The sequence below is a fragment of the Lepus europaeus genome, chromosome 8, assembly GCF_033115175.1.
Source record: "Lepus europaeus isolate LE1 chromosome 8, mLepTim1.pri, whole genome shotgun sequence".
NCBI classification, from domain to species: domain Eukaryota; kingdom Metazoa; phylum Chordata; class Mammalia; order Lagomorpha; family Leporidae; genus Lepus; species Lepus europaeus.
In genome coordinates, this window is record NC_084834.1 from 17,220,576 (window position 1) to 17,245,991 (window position 25,416).

Here is a 25,416-nt window from a genome sequence, read left to right on the forward strand (position 1 = left end):
AGGTGCATGGCAGCCCACTCCAACACTGAACCACGGGTAGCTGGGTGAGAGCGAGTGAGTGTGAAACAGACCCCAAAGGCCTATAGGAATATTCCTTATACTTCTATGAATGTAGTGATGTACACATCCACTGCAGTAGTATACATTCTACATACTGCGGTAATACATACTTTTACACACTGTAGCAGTGTACCTTATACTTCTGCACACTATAGTAATATACCTTATACCTCTACACACTGCAGTAATATACACTACCACACACTGCAGTAGTATACATTCTACATACTGCGGTAATACATACTTTCACACACTGTAACAATATACCTTATACCTCTACACACTGCAGTAATGTACACTACCACACACTGCAGTAATACACCTTATACCTCTACACAGTGTATAAAGTACACTGCTACAAGCTACAGAAATATACCTTATACCTCTATACAGTATAGTAATGTGCACTTCTACACGCTACAGTAATACACCTTATACCTCTACACAGTGTAGTAATGTGTACTTCTACATGCTACAGTAATATACCTTATACCTCTATAGAGTATAGTAATGTGCACTTCTACACGCTACAGTAATATACCTTATACCTCTACACAGTGTAGTAATGTGTACCTCTACATGCTACAGTAATATACCTTATACCTCTATACACTGCAGTAATGTATGCTTCTACACACCGCAGCAATGTATACTTCTATACTGTGGTATACTACAGTAATGAGCACTTCTACACACTGCAGTAATGTTCACTTCTATACTGTGCTGTACTATAGTAATGTATATTTCTATATACTACAGTAATGTGTACTTCTATACTGTGCTATACTATAGTAATACACACTTCTACACACTGCAGTACTATGTACTATGCTGTGGCATACTATAGTAATGTACACTTCTACACACTGCAGTACTGTATACTTCTATACACTGTACACTTCTATACTGCAGTGATGTACCCTTCTACACACTGCAGTAATGTATACTTCTATACTGTGGTATACCATAGTAATTAATGTACACTTCCATACACTGCAGTGCTGTACACTCTACACAGTGCAGTAATATGTACTATTCTGTGGTATACTATAGTAGTGTACACTTCTACACAGTGCAGTAATATGTACTATGCTGTGGTATACTATAGTAATGTGCACTTCTACACACTGCAGTAATGTATACTTGTTTACACTGAAGAGGTCAGTGAGTCAGAGAACAGCCTTCCAGCGCTATCCTCAGGACATTGTGCCCCTGGAGCACCTGGGGAACTAAGTGTTTTCTCTACGGGAACATTTGTTCTCCCACTGGAAGTTGGGCCAGAATGTTAAGGGTTTTGAGACCTGGGTGCCTGTGGGCCTTCCTGTGGCCTTGATACCCACTCTGCATGGGATACAAGAACAATTATATGATGATGATAACGACAACGATGATGATGATTGCTGTAAGTTGAGCTATAAAGACAGATGGGCTCCGGATCAAGAATACTCCTTGCACAGGGAGGGCTCTGTGCCCTGCACAACATTTCTCACTGGCCTTGCCTTCCAGAGCCCTGTACCTATATCCAGACCTCTACATCCTCCAGTGAAATCCATGAAGAGCCGGGACTGCTTGGGGCCCATGGCGCACCCCCTGCCCGCGACATGTGTGGGTCCAAGCCAGCAGGGGCACTTGGTGGTGGTGACACAGCCCTGCTGGCGGGACGCAGCCCTGCCTCCCTGGTGGGTGGCTGTGGCCTCTGGGAGCGGCATTGGTGAGGGGTACGGGGCGGGCACGAGTCTCCCTCCGGGGGACGCTTCTCTGCCTCTCACGAGCCTTCCTAAGTCTGTGACTGCTGCCTGGCCTGGAGAACTCTGTGAGAATTTTCTGTCTTGAAGCACCTCGGTCCCAGGAGCCAGATTTTTTTTTTTTTTTTTTTAAGCGAGTCTGCTGAGGGGAGCGCTGGCCAGGGTGGTTTTGCTGGTGCGAAATCTCTGCCTCCACGCAGTCTTCCATGTGACTGTGGCTGTTCCCCACCTGGGCTCTCTCTGGCTCTGGGACAAGGGTTTTATTTTATCCTTTGGAATCGGGAGGGGCAAGACCACGTCTCGACAGTACTTCCAGGTGACTTCGGTTGGTGGTTTGACTCTGTGGGTGCTTTGTGAACCGACCTGGGAATGGCCGGGGCTAAGCAGGGCCACCTCCTGTCTTCATTTCCTTACTTCTTTCTTTATTTTTGCCTTACAGATTCTGTTCCCAGTCCAGGGGCCACGGTGGTTGTCACTCGGAAGCATGGAGGAGCTCTAGTCTCTCCTCTTTTTCTAGTACTTCCAGGTAAGTGAGGCTGTACCTGTGGCTCCCCTCAGCAGAGCAATCCTTTAACTTGTCTCTGGAAATGATTCAATAGAAGCAAAAATTAAAATACACAGTGTACAAAGGGCTTCAAGAAGTTCATGGAAAATGGAATTAACAGGAGTGTATGTCGGTGCAAAAACTTGGAATCCTTGAATAGTTTGTTACTAATCTACGTTATCCATGAATGTTCCGGCAAACGGTTGGGGTCTGAGTTGTAGTCAGCGCTCAGGGTATGTTGGAAATGTGCAGAATTCCATCCAACAGTCAGTAGTTTAATAACGAGTGAGTATTTCAAGATGTCGGTTGCTTTTCCAAATAACGCGTTTACCTCGCCGCCTGCCTGGCGTGCTTGCGTCACCTCTGCTACCCGCGCTTCACTCTCCTGGCCGTTCAGAATTTCTCTCTCCTCAGAGTGAGCCGTGACGTAGACCGATAACATCAGCCACAAGAGCAACAGGATTCTTTGCTTAAAATGTTCACTTAAATGGGAACATTTGTTCTCCCCCTGGAAGTCGGGCCAACATTAAGCTTTCTAAAATACTCGCCCTGTGATCAGATGGATACCATCAGTTGGACCATGCTGTGAGATAATTATTTCAATAAAGCAATCGAGGGAATTGAAGAATGCCCTTTCTTGGCCAACTTAGCACATCTTCTGGGCATACTTTCTAGAACTTTCCCAGAGAATAGTACCCCAATTGATTACATGGTTGGTTTTAGTCTCGGGACGGATGTAAATCTTAGTTCTGCCCTGATAACCAGAATTTGGAGTTTCTTTGCAATCAGATGTTTTTGGACATCTGGCAAGACTAAACTTTAACAATGCAGCACCCCCAAAGAAAACATTGGAACCAACAGAATGAAGTGGGAACCTGTACGTATGGTTCCCCTCAGCACAGCAATCTGTTTTTTTTTTCCTTGTCTCTGGAAATAATTCAATTTAAGCAAAAATTAAAATATGTAAGCGAGTCTCGGCGTGTACGAAGGGCTTCAAGAAGTTCATGGAAAATGGAATTAACAAGAGTGTATGTTGGTGCAAAAACTTGGAATCCGTGAATATTTTGTTACTAACCTATGTTATCCACAGACTTTCTGACAACCCTCATACATAATTAAAAAGGTACCCGTTGCCCTCGCCTGCAGTTTAACACATTTACATGGAGATTTGGTCATGGTTTTCTCGTTTTCACTTTTGTTCCACTGGTTTAGATGAAAGGACAGAAGTCAGAGCACTTGTGTGATTTGTTCTGCCTTAATGAACTGCTTTCTGTTAAAATGATACAGTGTGTGGGCTTTTTAAAGGGACCGCCTATGAGTTACTCAGAATCGAATAAATAAAAACAACCTCAGCAAAAAGTGTATGATACAAGCGAAAAATAACGGAAGAGTAGGTGTCCACAAATTCTCTGCCCGGCAGAAAGAGGTCAGATCGCAGCCAGGGAGCCTGTGGGATTGTTTCAGTCTCGGGTATGGTGAGGCTCACCTGAGTGGTACTGAGGAGAACAGGGTCACGAGAACATCATGCAGACCATAATGATGAAGACCCTGAGATCACGGCAGAGATGCACTCGGGCTGATGAAGCATATTACGGGATGCCTGTGCTCTGAATTAAGCTGTGACAATAGCACGACAGGGGAGTGGGGGCTGGGAGGCAACAGGGCAGGGCTGTACAGCACTGGCTGGGTTTGGGTGCTGGTCGCCATGCTGCTGAATCTCAGGACAGAGTCAGGGGCTGCTGCCAGGGAGCAGAGAGGCCCTTGCCCACCCCTCACCCACCCCCAGGAGAGTTCTAGATGGGGAGAGCCAGTGTTTTCCAGGGACTTCTGCGTACTTTTATACTCACAGGGCTGGAGCATCCATCAACACTGGACCTTTGTGAGGTCTGTAGGAAAGCCAAGGGGCTGGGTTGTTTCCTGCTGCCATAGGCAGAGGCAGCATCCAGCCCTCATGCTGCGGGCTAAGGGGCTTCCAGCAGGGGAGGTTCACTGCATCCTGGTGTCCTGAGCGTGCCCTTCATGGAGTCTGTCCCGCTACGCCTTCTCCTCCGTGAGTGGCTGCCTTCCACGCTACTGCCCCACCTGTTTTTTGTCCTGACTCATTGATGAGTTTCCTGCTCTCCTTGCCCTGAGAGGTAGCCACCATCCTACATCCTTGTTCCATCCCTGATGACAAAGGGAAGACAAACCAGTGCCTTTCTGTGCCCTTGGAGCCACCTGCTCTGTGTCCTCACCTTGTGGCCCTCTCCTGCCTGCTCATCATGCACTCACACTCACAGTGGCTACTCTGAGGCCATGTTGGTCTCCATGTGCCTGGAATGCTTTCTTCTCCCACACCCTGTGGGGAACTTGGGCCCAATCTTCAAAGGTCGCCTGGAGACAAGTGATCTGTCCAGGGAAGCTTTCCTGTGTAGACACCTGTAGGGCTGAGAACCAGTACCTAGCTGCCCCGAGCCACCAAGTAGAAGAATGAATGAGTGGGATGCCTGGTCCCTGAATGTGCCTCCCCTTTGGCCCCAGGTCTTCCTGGTTCTTCTGTGTTGTTGCATTGTCATTACCTTTGCACCAGGGTCTCACCCCGGAGCAGGGCACAAACCACCTTTCCCTCCTCGCTTTGTTGGTTCAGCCTCCTTGTTGTGTATGAAGAGGAGAAACTTGTCTGTACACCCAAGACTTGCACAGCAGTGTGGGGAACATCTGGCCTGTGAGCTGTATAAGGCCTGCGAAATTTATTTGATATTGCCAAGGCAACCGCAGGGGCGACTCAACATTATCGCGAATGATGTTGGAAATAGAAGGCCCTCGGTGGGAAGGAGCTTCTCCACTCACCTGTTTTAGATCCTTTGCAATGCTGTGGTGTCCAAAGGCATGACAGCCAAGTCACAGAAAAGGGTAGCTCACTCCGTCTTTCTTGGGATGAAGCGGTAAATCATCAGTAAATAATAATTGTTCCGCGGAACTCACCTGGTGGCGTGGGCTGGGGCTGGAGGGTGGAGGGGGAGCCTTTCCCGGGTCCCAGCTTGCATGAAGCTGGGCCATTGTGCCTCCCGGGGTTAATAATTGTTTACCTGCTAGGTGTTTGTCCTTTGGTCATAACTGTCCTCCAAGAACTGGTAGTCTCTGCATCTTTAGCATCTGCCGTGTGCCTGTTCGTATTCCCATGCACAAATGTTTGAATGAATTTCTGGCATCTGAAAATCCTCCTCAGGACCTAGCAACATCAGTGTTTTTGTTCCATGTGTACCTGTCTTCCCTCTACTCGTACTGCTATGGCAGTCTGACCCCAGCAACCAAGCCTGTTGAAATAAACTTTAAAAGATCAAAAGCAGGTAGAAGCAACCCCGGTGTTGACAGATGAATGGATAAACGGAGTGTGGCCTGTCCATACAGTGCGGTGGTGCACAGCCTTAAAAACGAAGAGAATTCTGACAGGGGCTGCAACTTGGATGACCCTTGAGGACTTTATGGTAAGCAGAAGAAGCCCGTCACGAAAAGACAATTACTTTACGATTCCACTCACATGCGATCCCTGGAGCAGTGGGATTCGTAGACAGAAAGCAGATGGTGGTGGCCAGTGGGTGGCAGGTGGAGAGGATGGGGACTTCTGTAGGGAGTACAGAGTTTCAGTTTGCAGCATGAGAATGCTGTACAGATCGGCTGCAAAGCGATGCGTGTGCTGAGCAATGTTGAACTTGACAGTGACTCAGATGGTAGGTTCCATGTTAGCAGTATTTTACTGCAAGTCAATGTACAAGTAAGTCTCAGTGCTGTCATTTGCAAAGATAATTAGCTTTTCGTTGGGTGACTCGGCCGAGTTCACCCAGAGCTAGGTTTTAAGCTGGGTGGTTTGTCTAGGTGGTGTCGCATTTCTTCAGCAGGTGTACTCATTTTATTGTTTTCTGTAAATAACCTATTTCCCTCCCTTTTTTACAGTTTGTTTAAAGAATAAAGTCCACAGTTATATCTGGTCTTATTAACCTAGAAATGCTTCTGCCTTACTTAGAAATACTCAACTTTTTAAAGATTTATTTATTTATTTAAAAGTTAGAGTTACACAGAGAGAAGGAGAGGCAGAGAGAGAGGCCTTCCATTCACTGGTTCACTCCCCAATTGGCCACAATGGTCAGAGCTGAGTCAATCCAAAGCCAGGAGCCAGGTGCTTCTTCCAAGTCTCTCATGCGGGTACAGGGGCCCAAGGACTTGGGCCATCCTCCACTGCTTTCCCAGGCCATAGCAGAGAGCTGGATCGGAAGTAGAGCAGCGAGGACTTGAACCGGCGCCTATATGGAATGCCGGCATTGCGGACGGCGGCTTTACCCGCTACGCCACAGTGCCTGCCCCCTCATGATTTTTATAACAAAAGGGTTAAGTCTAAATACAGTTTTAATAATTGTTTTTCAATTTAAGTAAAGTTATTTGAATTTCAACAATAGCAAAAAGATAATTAGCTTTTAAAACGTAAAAAAAAAAGATGGAAAAGAATTTCTTTAATTTTGAGTGTTTGTATTCCTTGACAGTTAAAAAATGCGTTATGTATAAAAACAAATCATATTTGCATCAGCAAGATCTTTGGAATTTAATTCCAGACCTTGTTATCCTTTTTTTCGGCTGCTGCCTATATTTGCAGTTAAAATCAGATCCAACATTACTCACTCCTCACTTGGTTTTCTTTAGCAGAAATGATAGGATCTTATTGCTCATCCAGAAACGGTTGTGCAAAGAAAATTGCTTTTATGATTAGGAGCAGAAATACTTGTTCCACCACAGGCAGAGGGCATGGCAGCCCCCTCGTCTGACCTGATGGCTTCCAAGAGGCCAGCTCCCTGCTCCCAACCCCGGCACACTCATGAACCTGTCGTGTGGAAAATCATGGCTGTGAAATTGCAGATGACACCCTGGTGTATGAAGGGGCACGACTGGACGGTGTTCCGCAGGCAGGACTGGACGGTGTTCCGCAGGCACCTGGGCAGCAGTGGCTCTCTTACCCAAAGGGTCTGACCCACGGTGTAATATCCTCCCTGAAGAATTTCAGGTGACTGTGGGATCGCAGCAGCTACAGGCCTGTGTTAGCTGAGCGGGGGAGGTGAGGAGCTGGTGTTCTTGTGTCTAAAGGACTGGGCATGAAAATTAGAGTGGGGAGGGGGTGGGCAAAAGACAATTAGAAGCTTCTAGAAATGTACAGCCCAAGTATGAACATAGTCATACAGTCCTGCCCCGGAAAAAAATAAAACCCGCCTCTTCTCCTGGACAAGCTTCTAATCCAAGTGGGTGCTTCAGATTCTTTCCTAAAGTCTAAGAAATAAATATGATAATTAGAAATCTTAGTTAATGCCTACAGTGAATGTTCTAATGAAGAGTTGTGTATTTTCCACTTAACAAACGTACTGAGACTTACTGTGTATTGGGCTTCAAATGCACTCTGTGCTCCTGAGTGCTGATTCTTGGATAGGAATTGAGGCTCAGTCTTGTGCAGAGAAATGGGAAAATAGGACACTGGATTCTAACAGCAAATACTCATTTTTTAAAAAAGATGCATTTATTGAAATGTCGAGTTACAGAGAAAGAGGGAGGCAGGGAGGGAGAGAGAGAGAGAGAGAGAGAGAGAGATATCTTGCATCTGCTGGTTCATTCCCCAAATGGCTCCAATGACCAGAGCTGGGCCAGGCTGAAGCCAGAAGCTAGGAGCTCCATCCGGGTCTCCTGCATGGGTAGCAGGGGCTCAAGCACTTGGTCCATCTTCCACTGCTCTGCCTAGTGCATTAGCAGAGAGCTGGATTGGCAGTGGAGCCGCAAGGATACCAACTGGCACTCACAGAGGACCCAGTGTCTGAGGTGGTAGCTTAACCTGCTGTGCCACAACACTGGCCCCACAAATATTCACTTTAATGGAATAATCTTTGAGGCTCTTGCCTTTTGTCTTAGTTATTAAAATTTAAATATTGTTTAATTAAAATCACTGATGGTTAATTTTTAAAAATTTCACGTACTGGCAGATTTAGAATATTGGATTTTGGTTTCAAAAAGTGGAACTCGATTAGACTACCTTAAGCAGGAGGGGGAGCTCCTGGGTCAATGGGAAGGCTGGCGCCCAACAGCTCAGCTGAAAGCTTGTGGCCAAGATCCCTCGCACCCTCGGATGTGTTTTCCAACCTTGTCCCCTCCTCCCTGCCAGGGCATAGAGCTTCGGATGGGGAAAAGAAAGAGAGGTTGAAGCTTAAATTAAATCCCGTCGCATGATTCACAGCATCTGCCTCTCGTGATAATTTATTTTGCAGCCCAGGGAACTGAAACTCTTACTACAGCCCTGGAAAATTGTGTCTTAAGTCTGGACCTGGAGTTGGATGAGGGCTCTGGTCCCTGGGCGTGTGGGCTGCTGGAGTTGTTTTTATGCTGTGTGGTCGCCCACCTTTTCTTCCTCCAAAGCCCTTTGGTGTGTGTCAGGTCTGATGAGATTGTTCATTGTGTTGTTATTTGATGCATGGCTTCTTAACTCTTCATTTCAGAGATCAGTGCAGGCTGTACATGTTCTCCCGCCTTCCCTAGCATAGACCGTCCCTGGAATTCTCCCCTTGGCTTGTGTGTATCATGTGGCCATGCGGTTTTCATGCTGCTCTGGCTGTCCTGCATACTGTCCCTGACCAGCCGGAAGGAAGTGATGGTCCCAGCATCCCATAGCTCTGTTCCTCTCGCTCTTCCATCTTGTCTAAGGGGCGGACTTTCCTCCTTTTACTCCTGATTCCGGATTTGTGCCCCAGCACCTGCTGCTGTCCTGAGCTACACACCCACTTGGGCCATCTCTGCTGCACGTCCCAGCAGCACCCTCTCAACTCACTGTGTCCCCAACTGAGCTGTGACACTCTCTCACCTGTCACCTCCCGCTTCCACCCAGTGACCCAAGCCGGAAACCCAGAAGGCACCCTCACCCCCCTTCCCTCCCTCACTGCTCACCATCCCTTCCTGTCTAGTAGCCCCAATCTTTTTCACCGTCACCACGGTCGCTCTGGCCGGCTTTACGTAGACTCCTGCTGGGATCTCCCAAGCTTGTCCTCTTGCCGCTGCAGGGGTCTTTGCGATGCATCTTGGCCCTTGGTGTCTCCCATATGACATCCCAGGACCTCCATGGTGACCTCTCTGACTTCTCCTGCACCATGTCCAGTGCTCTGCTGTGCCAGCCACACCCAAGCCCACACAGGTCCCCGGCCCTGCTCCCCTCTCCCCAAGCAGTACCTCTGCTTTCCTCTCCCTGGCTTGTCCTTCCTTGTTCATTTTCGGATGGATGTGGCTCAGGCAGCCCCTTCTTCCTGCCCCTTTCCCCTGGGCTGGCTCCCCTCTTCTGTGCTGATCAGCAAGTGATCTTAGCACCATTGCATTTTCTCGCCCTTCTTTACTGTTAGCCTATAATTAAAACATATTTATCTGAAGTGCAGAGAGATAGAGAAAGAGATCTTCCATCTACTAGTTTACTCTCCAAATGTCTGTAACAGCCAGGGCTGAGCTAGACCAAAGCCAGGATCTGGGAACTCCATCTGGATCTCCCATATGGGTGGCAAGGACCCAAATACTTGAGTCATGACCTGCTGCTTCTCAGGGTGCAGGAAGCTGGAATCAGGAGTGGAGCTGTCTCTCCAGCCAGGCTCTCTGATACAGGATGCAGACACCCCAAGCAGTGTCTTAACTGCTGCCCCAGATGTTTGTGATTTCTTGAGGGTGCTGAACGCTGTTGGATACAACTTGACATGCCCAGTGCCTGGCACCTGCTAACCGCTCAGCAAGTATGCAGGGAATGAGCTGAGTAGCGGGTGAGTGTGGATGAGAAGTGAGAAGGGACTCCCGCTCTCCCATAGGAAGGTCCTGTTTAGTACACTCTGGTTTCCTATACCTACATGGTCTCCTTCAGTTTGGGGAGTGAGCACACAAATATGGAGCCACCGTGTCAGAGTCTGCACTGGGTGAGTGGCAGGAGCTCAAGCCCTTGGACCGCCTTCTGCTACTTTCCCTACTGCATGAGTAGGGAGCTGGATCGGGAGTGGAGTAGCCTGAAAGAAAGGAGCCCCAAAAGTGACGCTTGAGCCGAGTTCTAAGGAGACGTGAAGGGGTCAGCTGGGCAGGCTCAGAGGGGCAGCAGCCGTCCCTGAACTCCAGCATCCTTTACTCTGTGCTGGGCCTCCAGGATTTGGGATGAAAACCATCCTTTGTGTACGTTGCAGACTCCTTTAAAAGAGCAAGCCATCGTCCTCTAAGCGGGGCACTGGGGACTGGGGCTTCTCGGTAGGGGAGCCTGTAGCGCGTGGTGTGCTCCCAGGCTGCCTGCCACATCTTCCGGGGCCCTTGAGGATGCCGGGGTCCCCAGGGTCCAGTCCAGACCCTCCGAGCAGTCACCCACGAGCCCCATGTGGTTCTGCCCGCAGGAGTGAGTGAGGCTGGCCTCACGGCCATGTGTGGAGCCTCGGCAGTGTCTTGCGTTTCAGGCTTACACAGTCCAGCAGGAATCATGCACAGGTGAGGGTGTGTTCTTCCTGGAGGGTCACCTCTGTAGGCACCTCTGTCTAAGCTGGCCCACATGATGTCCCATCATTATTTTTCTCTCTACAACTACTAAGAAGTAGGCTACTTTTGACCAGTTGCCCGCAGCCTGTCACTCAGCCGTTAGCCCACAGTGAAGTTAGTATTGGAGCAGATTCACAAGGCCTGCTTCTCTTGGATTGTGGCTGAAGCTCACACCTGTCTTTGTTGTACGGCCAGAGCACCAGCTGATGAAGTGAAAGTGAATGCATGGGCCCAGGGCCTGAAAGGGAGCTAAAGTGCTGTCTGGTTTTTCAGAGAATGCTTGCGTTGGCATCTGCGTGAATGCTTCTTAACATTCATAGTGAAAAAGTACCCGTAGGGTACATTTTCTTCCTTCTTCCCTGCCATCCTTGAACCTTCCAGAAACAAAGGTGACAGTGGCCATCCAGGGTGGGGAGGTGGTGGTTGGGCGCTGCTGACCCTTCTGCTGGTGTGGGACCACTGCAGCTGTTGCAGTGGCTGCGGCTTTGTGAGCAGGTGGTCCAGGGCCTGATCCCTTTTTCCAAATATCTGCTCTTTGAAAGGAAACCTTCCTGTTCTCTGCCCTGTTTTGGAGACTGGCCAGGAGACTTAGGCAAGAGGTTCTTAAGATTTCTTGGTTCATGGTGCCAAGAGCATCTCATTAATTTTTCCAGCATCGCTCAACTCAAAGAAATGTGTAATAATTTTTAAAAATATATATTGATTCATTTGATTGAGAGAGAGAGAGAGAGACAGGAGGGAGGGAAGGGGGGAGAGAGAGGGAGATTAAGAGAGAGAGACAGGAGGGAGGGAAGGGGGAGAGAGAGGGAGATTGAGAGAGAGAGAGAGAGACAGGAGGGAGGGAAGGGGGAGAGAGGGAGAGAGAGGGAGAGAGAGAGAGAGAGAGAGAATGAATTTCTAGCTGCTACGCACTGGCTCACTCCCCATGTGCCTGCAATATCCAGGGCTGAGTCAGGGTTGAAGAGGGAACTTGGAACTCAGTCCATGTATCCCAAGTGGGTGGCAGGAGCCCAATTACTTGAGCCATCTCTGCTGCCTCTCAGGGTCTGCATTAGCAGGAAACTGGAGCCCAGAGCAGAGCCAAGCATCAGAGTCAGGCACCTGATATGGGTCATGGCTGTCTTAACTGCTAGACCAAATGGCTGCCCATAACAGTTTTGTTAAAAATCAAGGGATTAAGTTTATTAGCTATGAGTCTTTAAAGCTAACAACTTAGTAACAGTTTGAAAAATGGATACAATCTAAAGAAGAAAAAAATAGTTCTATCTCCTCCTTAAAGAACCACATTACTGGGATTGGTGTTCTGGTGTAGCGGGTTCGGTCACTGGTTGGGGCACCAGTGTCCCACATCGGAGTGCTTGCTGGTCCAAGGCCCAGCTGCTCTGCTTCTGATCTCATCCAGCTCTCTGCTAATGCACTGGGAAGGCAGCAGTGAAAGGCGGCCCAAGTGCTGGGGCCCCTGCCATCCATATGGGAGACCTGGATGGATTTCCTGGCTCCTGACTTATGCCTGACCCAGACCTGGCTGTTGCAGGCATTTGAGGGATGAGCCAGAGGATGAAAGATCTCTCTTTGTCTCTATCTTTGTCTTTCTGTCGCTCTGCCTTTCAAATAAATAAATAAATAAGCCTTGAAAAAGAACCACAATACTTAGTAATGGGATATTTGCATCTCCTGGGCATGACACAAAATCTCAATTCAGAAGAATGTGCCTACCTAATTTTGCATAACAGTTGTGTTTCATGACAGCGACCCCTGGAAAGACAGCTTTGCAAGGATAGATGTCTTCAAAAGGAGCATAGCTCTGTCTGGTGTTGAAAGTGCCAATCACCTTGAGCTGGCCATTTGCATGATATTCAGCAGATGTCTGGTATCTCCAGGTTTGCAGGAAAATTTAAAATATCCTGGGGCAGCCACGTTGTGTTCTCTTTGGAATTTCTCAGAGCCACGGTCTGGGAACCATCAATTTAGACAGAAGAATCTTGCTGGGGAGATTTCGAAATTCTGCCTTAGTCTGCAGCCACCCACATAGAGGTCTTCAGAGTGTGTGTGGAAGATAAATCAATGGAAAGAGAAAGATGATAATGTCACCCCACCTGGGCAGGAGGCAGAGCTGTGACATCTCAACCTAATGGGCACAAAGCGAGATGCCCTAGGGGCTGGCCTTGTGGCACAGCAGGTCAAGCTGCCACCTGCAACATCTTCATCCCAGATCGGAGCACTGCCCACACAGGAGACTCTGATGCAATTCCAGGTTCCTGGCTTTGGTCTGGCCCAGCCCTGGCTGTTGTGTCCATTCAAAGGAGTGAACCAGTAGATGGAAGATCTCTCTCTCTCTCTCTCTCTCTCTCTGTCACATAAATAAAAATGAATCTTTAAAAAAAGATGAAAAGCCCTTCTGTCATGTATGATGTGTCTCACCTGCAGAGGCTGGAGTTAATCCTATGGACAATGTTGCATTCCATGCTCTGACCAGGGAAGGCAAGACTCAATGTTTCACTCCATTGCTGATGTGATAGGAGTTTCTCACGTAACCTTTTTTGGTTTGGTTCATGCATCCTTCTCCCCACCAGTTGCCTGTTTATCCCTGATGACTGCTTTATTTGTAAACATCTCCACATTATCCACTTCCCACTCTGGAAGGATGCTGTAAGTCTTCCAAAAGCCAGGGTTGTAATACGGTTTGTGTTCGTTCTTCCTTTCTTTCTTTCTTTCTTTCTTTCTTTCTTTCTTTCTTTCTTTCTTTCTTTCTTTCTTTCTTTCTTTCTTTCTTTCTTTCTTCTTTTGACAGAGTGGACAGTGAGAGAGAGAGACAGAGAGAAAGGTCTTCTTTTTCTGTTGGTTCACCCCCCAGTGGCCGTGTGGCCGGTGCGCTGCGACTGGCGCACCGCGACTGGTGCACTGCACTGAACCGAAGCCAGGAGCCAGGTGCTTCTCCTGGTCTCCCATGGGGTGCAGGGCCCAAGCACTTGGGCCATCCTCCACTGCCTTCCCGGGCCACAGCAGAGAGCTGGAAAGGAAGGGGAGCGACCAGGACAGAATCCGGTGCCCCGACCGGGACTAGAACCCGGTGTGCCGGTGCCGCAGGCAGAGAAAAAGCCTATTGAGCCGCGGTGCCAGCTGGTTTGTGTCTTTTTTGTAACAAGAGGGCAGTAGCTGTGCAGATGAGCTCCATGCTAGTAGAAATTAGTTCTAGTTGACCTGATGCTTTTAATTTTTTTTTTTTTAGTTGCTGCTAGGAATCGGGTATGTTGGACATTTGGGTGGCTTTGGAGTGGTGACTAGGAGCTGCCTGCTTTATGAACTATGAAGCTTTCCCACCAGAGACACCTCTACCGCCTAACCTGGCTTGTTCCAGATGAACCACAGTCAGGGAGCCTGAGACTCTAGGTATCTGCGAAAGAGTGGACAGGGTGTCTGAAAGTGGGCAGAGCTCAGTACGCACCAGCTGTCTGACCCTGGCTCAGGCTGGTGCTGTGACAGGTGGGACATACAGCCTTCCTGGCCCGCTCTCTTACTGTGCCAACCAGAATGCCCTCCTGGCCCATACACTCCCAAACACAGTCAGCGGCTGTGCCTGTTAGTCCCTGTTAACAGGTGAGGACACTGAGAGACATAAAGGTATCATCATCTTCCAAGTACAGTCAGGATGCACACACACACACACACCCATACCTGGAGCTCAGGTTATGCTGGAGCACAGAGTTGAAGCAATTAGGTCAGTCTTTTCAGCTCTAATGCAAGAATTTAGTGATCAAAGGGAGAGAAGTGAGGAAATCTAGCAAAGAATTTGCAGTGGCAAAACCCCACGTAACTTACTAGGCATCTGGAGTCCTAGATTTAGAATAAAGCTCCATGAGAGCAGGGTTTTCATCTGTTGTTCTCTGCCATGTTCCCCACTCCTGGGGCATTGCCTGGTGTGCAGATGCACAGGCGTTGTTGCGTTGAGTGCATGGGCCCTGTGTGTGAGTGGGTGGGATCCGTCCCCTTGGGCAGCCAGTGATCTGGTAGCGTGTGGATTCCTGTATTCTTGCTGAGTTTGCTTGGATGGCGTTGACTTCATAAATTACTCACAATCTGGCCGGCGCCGCAGCTCAATAGGCTAATCCTCCACCTGCGGCGCCAGCACCCCGGGTTCTAGTCCCAGTCGGGGCGCCGGATTCTGTCCCAGTTGCCTCTCTTCCAGGCCAGCTCTCTGCTGCGGCCCAGGAGTGCAGTGGAGGATGGCCCAAGTCCTTGGGCCCTGCACCCCATGGGAGACCAGGAGAGGCACCTGGCTCCTGGCTTCAGGTCAGTGCGGTGCGCCGGCCGCAGCAGCCATTGCAGGGTGAACCAACGGCAAAGGAAGACCTTTCTCTCTGTCTGTCTCTCTCTCACTGTCCACTCTGCCTGTCAAAAATAAATAAATAAATAAATTACTCACAATCCAGTAATAATCTACAGAAGTGGTGTCTGCCGGGAGTTCTCCCCCCTGTCTCTCTGGCTAGCAGGTGATCCTGAGAAGAGTTTGTGGGAAATGCCTATTAGGAAAAACTGTGCGTGGGTCTCAGAATTATTTTTGCAGTAAATAAATTTGTCTTTAAATTCCATCGTTTTCATGAACAAACGTTTGGAAATACCCTCCTATCGGGATGGTAAAGTTTTGTCTTCACCAGCTGGACGACTGCCTAGGGCATTTTGCGTGGTGTAGCTCTGATCCTGACCGCGTGCCGAATCTGATCAGAGCTAGCTAGGACTCCCGTATCCTGTATCAGAATGCCTGCCATTCATGATTCCAGCTTCCTACTAATGCACACCTTGGGAGGCAGCAGGTGATGGCTCCAGGACTCGAGTCTTGCCAGCCACCCAGCTGGGAGACCTGGATTGAGTTCACGTTTCTTGGCTTCAGCCTGGCCCAACCCTGGCTGTCGCAGGCACTGGAGGAGTGAATTAATGGTTGGGAGGTCTTTCTTTGTCTCTCTTATCTTTCTGTGTCTAAAATAAATAAAAATCTTAAAGAAAGTAAAAAGAAAGCTTTGGCCATTGATCCCTGGGGCAGTGTAGGGTGCGGGTTGGGAGGCACTGTCATTTAAGGCGCTATCTTTCAACACAGGGGATCTGTGCCCTTGCACTAAGTAGAATAATAGCCTGAAGGGCTCTGTGATGCTGTCTGGTGAGGGGAGCTGCCTGTGGCTGTGCAGTGTTCCCCAGGCCATGATTATGTCTGACAGCTCTATTCCAGGAAGGTCAGTGCTGTGTGCAGTGTCGCTTTCCTTCACAGCTTGGTTGCTGTTGCTTATTTGTTACTTAGGTTTATGTCTCTGGGGACCAAGGAGAAAAGTGCCTCCAAGGGAGATGTGGAAACCAGGATCCTCCCCACCTGATTCTGAGCTGGCCTGGAAGTGGAGCCGGCTTCCCCGGTCGCTCTTCCTTGCACTCAGATCCAACAATGCCATGGTGTTTGGTCAGGGAAGCCCTGAGTGCAGGAACACAAACGCGTTTTAATTTCTTATTTATTTCTTGCATTTATGTATAAGGCAGAGATACTGGTTTACTCCGCAAATGCCCCAGCTGGTCCAGGCTAAAACCAGGAGCTGGGGATTCCATCTTAGCCTCTCATGTGAGTGGCAGGGAGCCAAGTACTTGAGCCATCACCTGCCACCTCCCAGGTTGCTCATGCGCAGGAAGCAGGAATTGGGAGCGGAGCTGGGACTGGAACCAGGCATTTGGATACAAGATCCGGGCATCCCAAGTGATGTCTTTATCACTGTGAGAAACGCCCGCCCTGCAGACGCATTTCAATGAATACTTTCACCATCCTGTCCTTGAAGGAACCAGGAGAGAGGATAAAGGACTGTTCCTTTAAACCAGTATGTCCCAGAGATCACTGGAGCAAAAGGCTGTACTGCAGGTACATTTGGAAAATACTGTACGACGTGTTTCTCTCTGAGGGACAGGGGACTTTGAGAAGCACTGCCCAGAGGCACTTTGGGCACACCTTGATTCTAGCTTGGACTTGTAGCTCACTGGTCATCACAGACTTAGCCTGTGTTTCTCTCCCTCGGGTCTGGGATTTCACCAAGACACAGGTGCCCAAGCCCACCTCGGGGTCCCTGAGTCTGTGCGGAAAGGGGTGCCGGTCGCCGCCTCTGTGATGGATTCTGCAGGTGTCACTTGTTCTAGATGCGGAGAGCCACAGTACCTGGAAGAGTTTCCTATATTCCCTTTTCTGCAAGGCTGCAGTAACTGTTTCTTGGTTTACAACGCAAGCATGCTTCTGAACCAGAACTGGTTTGGTGTTGAAGGAAAGCCGAGGTGCTCTATGACTCCAAGGTGCTTGGCCACTGGGGCCTCTCTTGCTGCTGTGAGCCTGGCTCAGGCCCATCCTGCGGTGTGTCTGCCTTGCAGGCTGCTGGCAGGGGATTGGAAGGTGGTGTTGGGGGGGGGGGGGGCTGCAGATGCTGGGGTCTCTGCTTTGTCCATTCAGGCGGTACCTGGGGACGGGGCTGCCGCTTGGAAGCTCTCACTGGGAGATGTTCTTGGTTGCAGGTTCTTCCTCTCTCCTACCTCGTGGTCATTGCCCTCCAACAATCTTGTTCCCTGACGTGGTGCCAACCAGGCTCAGTAAGATTGGTGGGTTTTCGTAATTTCCACTTGGGGAATACTACAGGCATGGTCAACTGGTGTGGGACAGCCCCTGGCTTCTCCAGTAGAAGGGACCCAGGTGGGAATGCAGGACACTGAGGAAAACACCTGTGTCGCAGAGGTGTGAAAACTGCCAGCTCCCTGAGTGTGTAACCAGGGTGCCCAGGCAGCCAGGCAAGGTGGTGTTGCACGAGGGCCACCAGGCCTTTCCTTCTGCAGTCACACGTGCTTGCTGGCTGCGTGGATTCAGCGTGTGTGGGAAACTTGATCCCTGGAGTCGCGTGTTCAGTGGTGGCTGGGGCTGTGGGCGCCCATCCTGGTGTCCCTGACTTTCTAAGAGCAGGAGGAGTGACTCCTGCCATCCCGCTCGCTCTGCCTCGCCCTGTGACAATGAGTGCTGTGTGACAGTGCAGCAAGGAGACCCTTAGCCCATGCCGAACAGGTCCCTTGCCATGTTCTTGACCGCCCCAACTCCAGAGTCACCAGGCAAGTTGCTTCTTTCTGTGCAGATCATCCAGTCTCGGGTATTTTGTTACTGCAACAGAGAATGGAGTAAGACACTGGCCTTGCCATAGAAATTCTGCCAGTGCTTCCTAGAGTGTCAGCTCAAAGCAAAAGCAGCCCCTTCCGGTTTGCTTGAGGTTGGTTTCTGGTCGCATTCTTTGTGAGGGGGAGGGGAGGGAGCCGATTTCTGTAGAGGGTTCTAAGTGCTCTCTAATCTATTTTGCATATACTTCTAGATTTCCCTCATTTATTCTCTTCCACAGCCTTAGGACGTACTTCTTAGTAGCTCTTTAAATAATGAGGAGACACTGAGACTCAAGGACTTACATTGCTTGTGCAAAGATACAGCTGGAGAGCCAGGACTCAAAATGAAATCGGTCCCCAAATCCACCTTGATGTCCTCCGGTCCCGTCCTGTTGTCTCAGTGGTGCCCGTGTCAGGCTTGCCGTCATGCTGGCTCCAGAATACCCTGCCTGCAGTGGAGCTGCACAGCAAGCTCTCACCCCTGGGGGAACAAGAAGGTGGACGGAGGCTGCGTGATGGGTGCCCTGTTGCTCGTGACACACCCCCAGCAGCTCTGAATAGATGGCTGTTTCCTGGGCTGCATGTGCAGGAACAGAGCAGAGTAGCAAACCAGAGGACACATCCATTTGTCACCACTGAGCCTACTTAGATTATGCATTTTTTAAAATTTTTTTCCCTCCTGCTTTTTGAGTAGGCAATTAATGATCTTCATTAGCAGTGTGTCTTATATCTAGAATTTAGTGCTGTTAGCTACACTTTTATAATGGCATAAATAATTCCCTAGAGGAAATAGAATATCACCATGTGATATAAAGCCAACATTAGCAAAATAAATATTAACCCAAAGGTAAGCATTAGGCTAAGCTTTCTCTCAATTCAAATTCCAATCTGAGTCTTACTCTGGTTAAAAAAATACTGTTTTTCAGTTTGACATTTTCACATGAAGATCACCACAGACTCGCAGAAGTGCTGTCTTGAGTGGTATTTATTAGCTCATTTATTATTTTTTAAAGATTTATTTATTTATTTTAAAAAGTTACACAGAGAGAGAAGGAGAGGCAAAGGCAAAGAGAGAGGTCTTTCATCCGCTGGTTCATTCCCCAACTGGCCGCAACAGCCGGAGCTCCGCCGATCCGAAGCCAGGAGCCGGGAGCCTCTTCTAGGTCTCCCACGCGGGTGCAGGGGCCCAAGGACTTGGACCATCTTCTACTGCTTTCCCAGACCATAGCAGAGCGCTAGATTGGAGGTGGAGCAGCCAGGACTTGAACCAGCAGCCATACGGGATGCCAGCACTGCAGGTGGCGGTGTTACCCACAGGCCCCAGCTCATTTATTATTAATATAGAACACTAAAGCACATTACCTGGGAGGCTGGAGACTAAGCCTCCGGGTCCAAGCATCACAAGACTTCTCAACATGAGTTCTGGGAAGGGATCGCTTAGTTCTATAGTTAGGTTCTGCAGATGAAGACAACGGAAGAGAGAGGTCGTGAGGCTGCTGATGGCAGACCTGGCTTCTTTACTTCCTGTTCTGTCACTGTAGGTAGGGCTGCTGTGAGTTGCAGTTTTGTTTTGTTTTGTTTTGTTTTGTTTTTTTACAGGCAGAGTGGACAATGAGAGAGAGAGACAGAGAGAAAGGTCTTCCTTTCGCCGTTGGTTCACCTCCCAATGGCCGCTGTGGCCAGTGCACCACGCTGATCCAAAGCCAGGAGCCAGGTCTTCTCCTGGTCTCCCATGTGGGTGCAGGGCCCAAGGACTTGGGCCATCCTCCACTGCCTTCCCAGGCCACAGCAGAGAGCTGGCCTGGAAGAGGAGCAACTGGGACAGAATCCGGCACCCCGACTGGGACTAGAACTCGGTGTGCCTGTGCCGCAGGCGGAGGATTAGCCTAGCGAGCCGCGGCACCGGCCAAGTTGCAGTCTTTTTAAGAACGAGGCTCACCAAGTCTATTCGTGTTGCACGCTCCTAGGTGTGGCCGGGTCCATGCTGCTTCTGTGTCATTTAATCACAGCCCAGCAAGGTCAACCTCGAAGCTTCAGGCTGCGCCAAGGGGCAGCTGTCCGTGTCCAGCCTCATTAGTCTGCATCCTCTCACACCCCGAGGAAGAGCAGGTTGCCAAGAGCTTTTGGAAGCCTTTGGAATATCATTCCTGTTGCTCGGTTACCGCCAAGCAACCCTCAGTTTGTTGTTGGCAGCTCCCAGCCAAAGTGGAGGCTTTGTGGATTGTACGAGGTAGCAGGGAGGTGCGTGGGTTCAGGGGGCTGAAATGTAGGCCTGCAAATGAGTACAGCCCCAAGCAAGGCCTACTGTCAGAGTCGTTGGATTTATAGCAGTTGATAATTTTAATTAAAACTGAATGTAGGGGCCAGCGCTGTGGCTCACTTGGTTAATCCTCCGCCTGCAGCGCCAGCATCCCATATGGGCACCGGATTATAGTCCCGGTTGCTCCTCTTCCAGGCCAGCTCTCTGCTGTGGCCCTGGAGGGCAATGGAGGATGGCCCAAGTGCTTGGGCCCTGCACCCGCATGAGAGACCAGGAGGAAGCACCTGGCTCCTGGTTTCGGATTGGTGCAGTGCCGGCCATAGCGGCCATTTGGGGAGTGAACCAACAGAAGGAAGACCTTTCTCTCTGTCTCTCTCTCTCACTGTCTATAACTCTACCTGTCAAATAAATTAAGAAGAAACCAAAGCTGAATGTAGCTCTCTGCTGTTCTGTTGCTCTGAATTGCACTACTACTTATTATCAGGAAGGACTGAGAAGTAGACTGGTAGGTTTTGAAAAAGGGTCACTTAGAATGCAATCAGTGACCTCCCTTTGGTTTTAATGCTGGAGCTGGTCTGATACCACATGTAGGCCTTGGTTTTGCATTGGATCAGAACAGCTGGGATTTGTTTGTTTCAAAGCATGTGTCTCCTCAGTGAGAGCCCTCTGAGTATAACCTGGCTGTCGACCATGTCCCCTACCCATGACGTCCAGCAGGGATGTCATTGAGGTACCTCACAGTGGTGCCTGCTCCGGTGCCTGTCCTTCTCCAGAGTGAGCACACCGGGACACTTTTACTACAAGTGGTAGACAGCTGAGCTGATCGTGGCTCAAGAGAACAAGTGAACACACTGGTTTATAGACATATATGGGGGTAACTGGCTGAATCCAGGCACTCGCTTGTCTTGCCTCTGCTCTTCCCATTGGTTTTGTTTCTAGGTATCTGTAGTGGAAAGTGGTTCTGGCATTTCTAGGCTTAAGTCCAGCTGAAGAGTGGGCATGCCTCTCTCTGTCTTCCCAGCATGGCCCAAGATGGACTGTCATTGTCTGTGACCGGGTCACATGTCCACCTCTAAACCAGGCATGTGTCCAGGGGGCTTGATTGGATTCCCTCCATCGTGGGAACACCTCAGTCATGTTCTTCAGTGTGCTCTCATTTCCGTGGTCAGTATTGAAAGCCCAGTAGATGGGGCCACATGTGTAGTCGCTTGCAGCGTTGAGTGCCCACCAGAAATACCCAGGTCACAGGACATGGTAGCTTTCAAGTCCGCATTTTCTCATGTCCTAGAATTTCCAGGGCTGACTTGGTTACGAGAGAGCTCAAGTAGAGCTTAGGCTGGCGAATTATTATCAGCAGAGAAAATTGTCTGTATGCATTTGCATGGGAATTCTTATCCTGTTAACTAAGATGAATAAGGTTCTAACTTGGGAAAATCAGAATGGGCTTCTGAATCCCTGTGATGAATTCACCATTCATAAATATCTACAAAAGCAGTTTCTATCTACATGAGAAGCACCCACCCTAATCACGCCAGTATAATAATTCACTTTTGTTCTCTACATATTCACTTTGGGGTCCTAGAAAGTGAAATTATAAGTGTGTCTTAGCATGTTGTTGATTTTCAATATCTGATGTATTTTCCATGTTTATTTTAGAACAGCATAAGACTTCATAAAAAATCTGTCACTTTATAAAGAGATGTATTTCTAAAACAAAACAAGTCGGGGCTGGTGCTGTGGTGCAGCGGGCTAAGCCACTGCCTGTGATGCAGGCACCCCATATGCACACCAGTTTGAGTCCCAGCTGCTCTACTTCCAATCCTATTCCCTGCTAATGTGCCTGGGAGACCAGCAGAAGATGGCCCAAGTACTGGGGCCCCTGCTCCCACATGGGAGACCCGGAAGAGGCTCGTGGATCCTGGCTTCAGATCAGCATAGCTCCGGCCGTTGTGGCCAACTGGGCAGTGAACCAGCGAATGGAGGACCTCTCTCTCTCTCTCTCTCTCTCTCTGCCTTTCCTTCTCTCTGTGTAACTGACTTTCAAATAAATAAAATAAATCTTTAAATAAATAAATAAATAAAATAATTACAACGACATTGCTTGGGTAGAGAAAAGGACACTAAATATGTACCGAAAATAAAAGCCAACTCCAGGAAAGCAACTGCAGGTACATGAGAAGATAACTCAGAAAGTTTGGAGAAGTGGGCACTCAGCCTAGCAGTGAAGATGCCGATGAAGATGCCTGTGTCCCGGATCAAAGTACCAGGGTTTGATTCCTCCCTCCAGCTCCTGACCCAGCTTCCCACTAGGAGGACCTGGGAGCAGCCGTGATGACTCCGTGACTGAGTTCCTGCCAGCCACATGGGAGACCTGGATTGTGTTCCTGGCTCCCAGCTCTGACCTGGCCCAGGCCTGGCCACTGAGGGCGTTTGGGGAGTGAACTAGTAGATGAGGTCTGTCCCTCTCTGTCTCTGTTTCTCAAATAAGCAAAATTGCAAAGCATGTGGGAAATGGAATTAAAAATCAATTTTAGGTACCAAAAATTGAAAACCTTGCATAATTTTTCATAATATGCATTTTTGAAGACTCTTCTGAAGGCCCCTCTAACATATGGATCTCAAAAAAAATTTTTGCAACAAAATTATCTTTTGATTCTACTTTCTGTCAATATTTGACATACCCTTATATCAACTGTGTGTCAATAGTTTTTGTTTCAGAAAAAGAGAGTATGACAAATGTTGGAATTATTTTGAGGCTAAAATAATAATATATATCATTTATGTTCTTCCACTAACAGTTTTTGAATTCATTATGGAGCATTTTAGAAGCTGAGGACATTGATTTGAACTAATAGGTGTAACCCATGCCCTTGGGGATCTTACGTACAGCCGTAGACAGAGGTATCTATATGTCTGTCTTGTTACCTCTGTCAGAATCTGTTATCTATGTGTGTGTTGAATTACACATTATTGTAAGTGCTTCCAAGCAAAAGTCGTACAATTCATGAAAGAGAATAAAAGAGGAACTTGGAAGGAAAGGGTTTGGGAAGTGTTGACCAGGACCTGCAGACTGAAAAGGAATTCACCAAAGAGAAGGAGAAAAGCTAGCTAGCTAGCTTGCTTTTAGAAATATTTATTTGAGAGGCAGAGTTACAGAGAGAGGGAGAGAGACAGAGAGATTTCCATCTGTTGGTTCACTCCCCAAATGGCTAAAATGGTGGGAACTGGGCTGATCTGAAGCCAGGAGCCAGGAGCCTCTTCCAGGTCTCCCATGTAGGTGCAGCAGCCCAAGGACTTGGGCCATCTTCAGCTGCTTTCACAGGCACATGAGCAGGCAGCTGGATCAGAAGTGGAACAGCTGGGATTTGAACAGGTACTCATATGGGGTGCTGGCATTGCAGGTGGCAGTTTACCCACTACTCCACAGTGCCAGTCCCTGGAGAAGCACTTTCTAGAAGCACACGTGCAGACCCTGAGTGCCAAGAACTTGGCTTACATGAGGAACTGACAGAATGCCAGCGTGACTTTCAGGAATAGACAGGGATGTGAGATGAGTTTGGAGCTGGGGCCAGGACATGCTGGCCTTGGAGCTGCACCAAGGAGTATTGAGTTCCTCCCAAATGCAGGGTTTAGGGTTAGGGTAGCTCCATGCTTTAAGGTGCTCACCATAACTGCAGTGTGGATGAAGGATTAGGGATTCGAAGCGTAGGAGGAGAGCAAGGTGAGCAACTATTCTGGTAGTCCCACAAGGATGGTGGTGGATAGGACTGGGTGATGACAGAGATGGAGCAGGTGGACAGAGTCTGGAGTTAGAATAAACAGAGGGGGCGCGAGAGAGTACAATATTAAGGATGATGACTCGTGTTCTGGTGGGAACGGGTACCATGTACTGTGATGATTGGGAAGGGACCGGATTGGCAGGGTATCAGGAGTTAAGTAAGTGGAAGTTGGATCAATGTCTGATACCCAAAATGGAGTTTCCCCAACTTAGGGTAATGAAGAGGGTATGAGCCAACTGAGAAGGTAGAGAGAGTTGCCTGGGAGATGAGACGAGAAGAGGCAGGAGGCTTTGGGAATCCCTGGGAGCTGTCTGTCAGAGGAGACTAAAAGACAGCAGCTTGCGGTACACAGGGATCCCCAGTGCTTGTGGCAACATGGATGCCAGGGAGCAGTATTGTGGGAGGCAGGAGGGAGTGACTGCAGTGTTGACCCCATCTTGGGATCAGGTAAGATAAGGTCTCATAAAGATCCTCGGGACCTGGCAGTGTGAACATCAGGGCGGCCTTAGGCAGGACACACAGGGATGTCAGCCCATGGGGAGATGGAGCAGGTAGGACCTGCACAGCTGTTGTGTGGGAAAGCACGGCTCAAGCTCCCCCCGAAATACCCTGGTTTCAGTTCAAGGTTAGTTCCCTCCCCACCCCCCACTGGAAGTCCTGGGTGCTTCACTGTCAATGCCAGGAGACTGGGATGGACATGGTTCCTCTGAGGGGCAGGGTCATCCACGCTGCGTTCCTGTGTGCAAGAAGGGTACACACAAAGTCCCAGGGCGTGACAGGTGCCATCTGCTGCAGGCTGTCCCACGGTGCTGCTCTTGGTGGGCTGCGAGCTGGCCTGGCGTACAGGGGAGGGCTGGGCTTCGGAGAGAGAGGATGTCAGCACTTATGATTCATTCCCATTCTAAATGCAAGTGGCATGAGACTAGCTGAAGGGCCAGAAGGTTGTGGTGACATCTGCAGCCCACATGCTGCGTGGTGCCTCTGGCCCCTGCGCCTGACCCGGAAGTCTGCAGGTGGTCTGGACCGTGCTCCAGCCTGTGTGCTGAGTGAAGGCAGGCTCCACTGTGGCCTTACTGTTTCCACTGCTCAGTTCGGCGCAGCCGCACCTGCAGGGTCCACTAATTTTGCCTGCCAGCTGACTCTTTTCCTCTGGAATGAACCAGAGGCTGAATCCAGTCTTGCCAGCTGGTGCCTGTGGCTTCGTTCCGTCATTGGCCGCGTGCTCCAGCCACCTCTCTGGTTTCACAGTTAGAGACACTGAGTCTCAACACCAAGGTCTGCTCCAGGGGTCAGACCGCTGCTCGGTGGCAGGTCCTCAACACCAGCCTT

General features: G+C 49.3%; 1 protein-coding gene across 1 annotated transcript in view; it reads left to right on the forward strand.

Annotated features, from left to right (window-relative positions):
* The window catches only part of CSGALNACT1 (chondroitin sulfate N-acetylgalactosaminyltransferase 1), a 318,818-nt gene that overhangs the window by 138,919 nt on the left and 154,483 nt on the right, over positions 1-25,416 (forward strand). Inside the window, exon 2 of the mRNA XM_062199429.1 lies at positions 2,245-2,331. The gene's annotated coding sequence lies outside the window, so the exon portion shown is untranslated. The remainder of the gene's footprint in view (positions 1-2,244; positions 2,332-25,416) is intronic.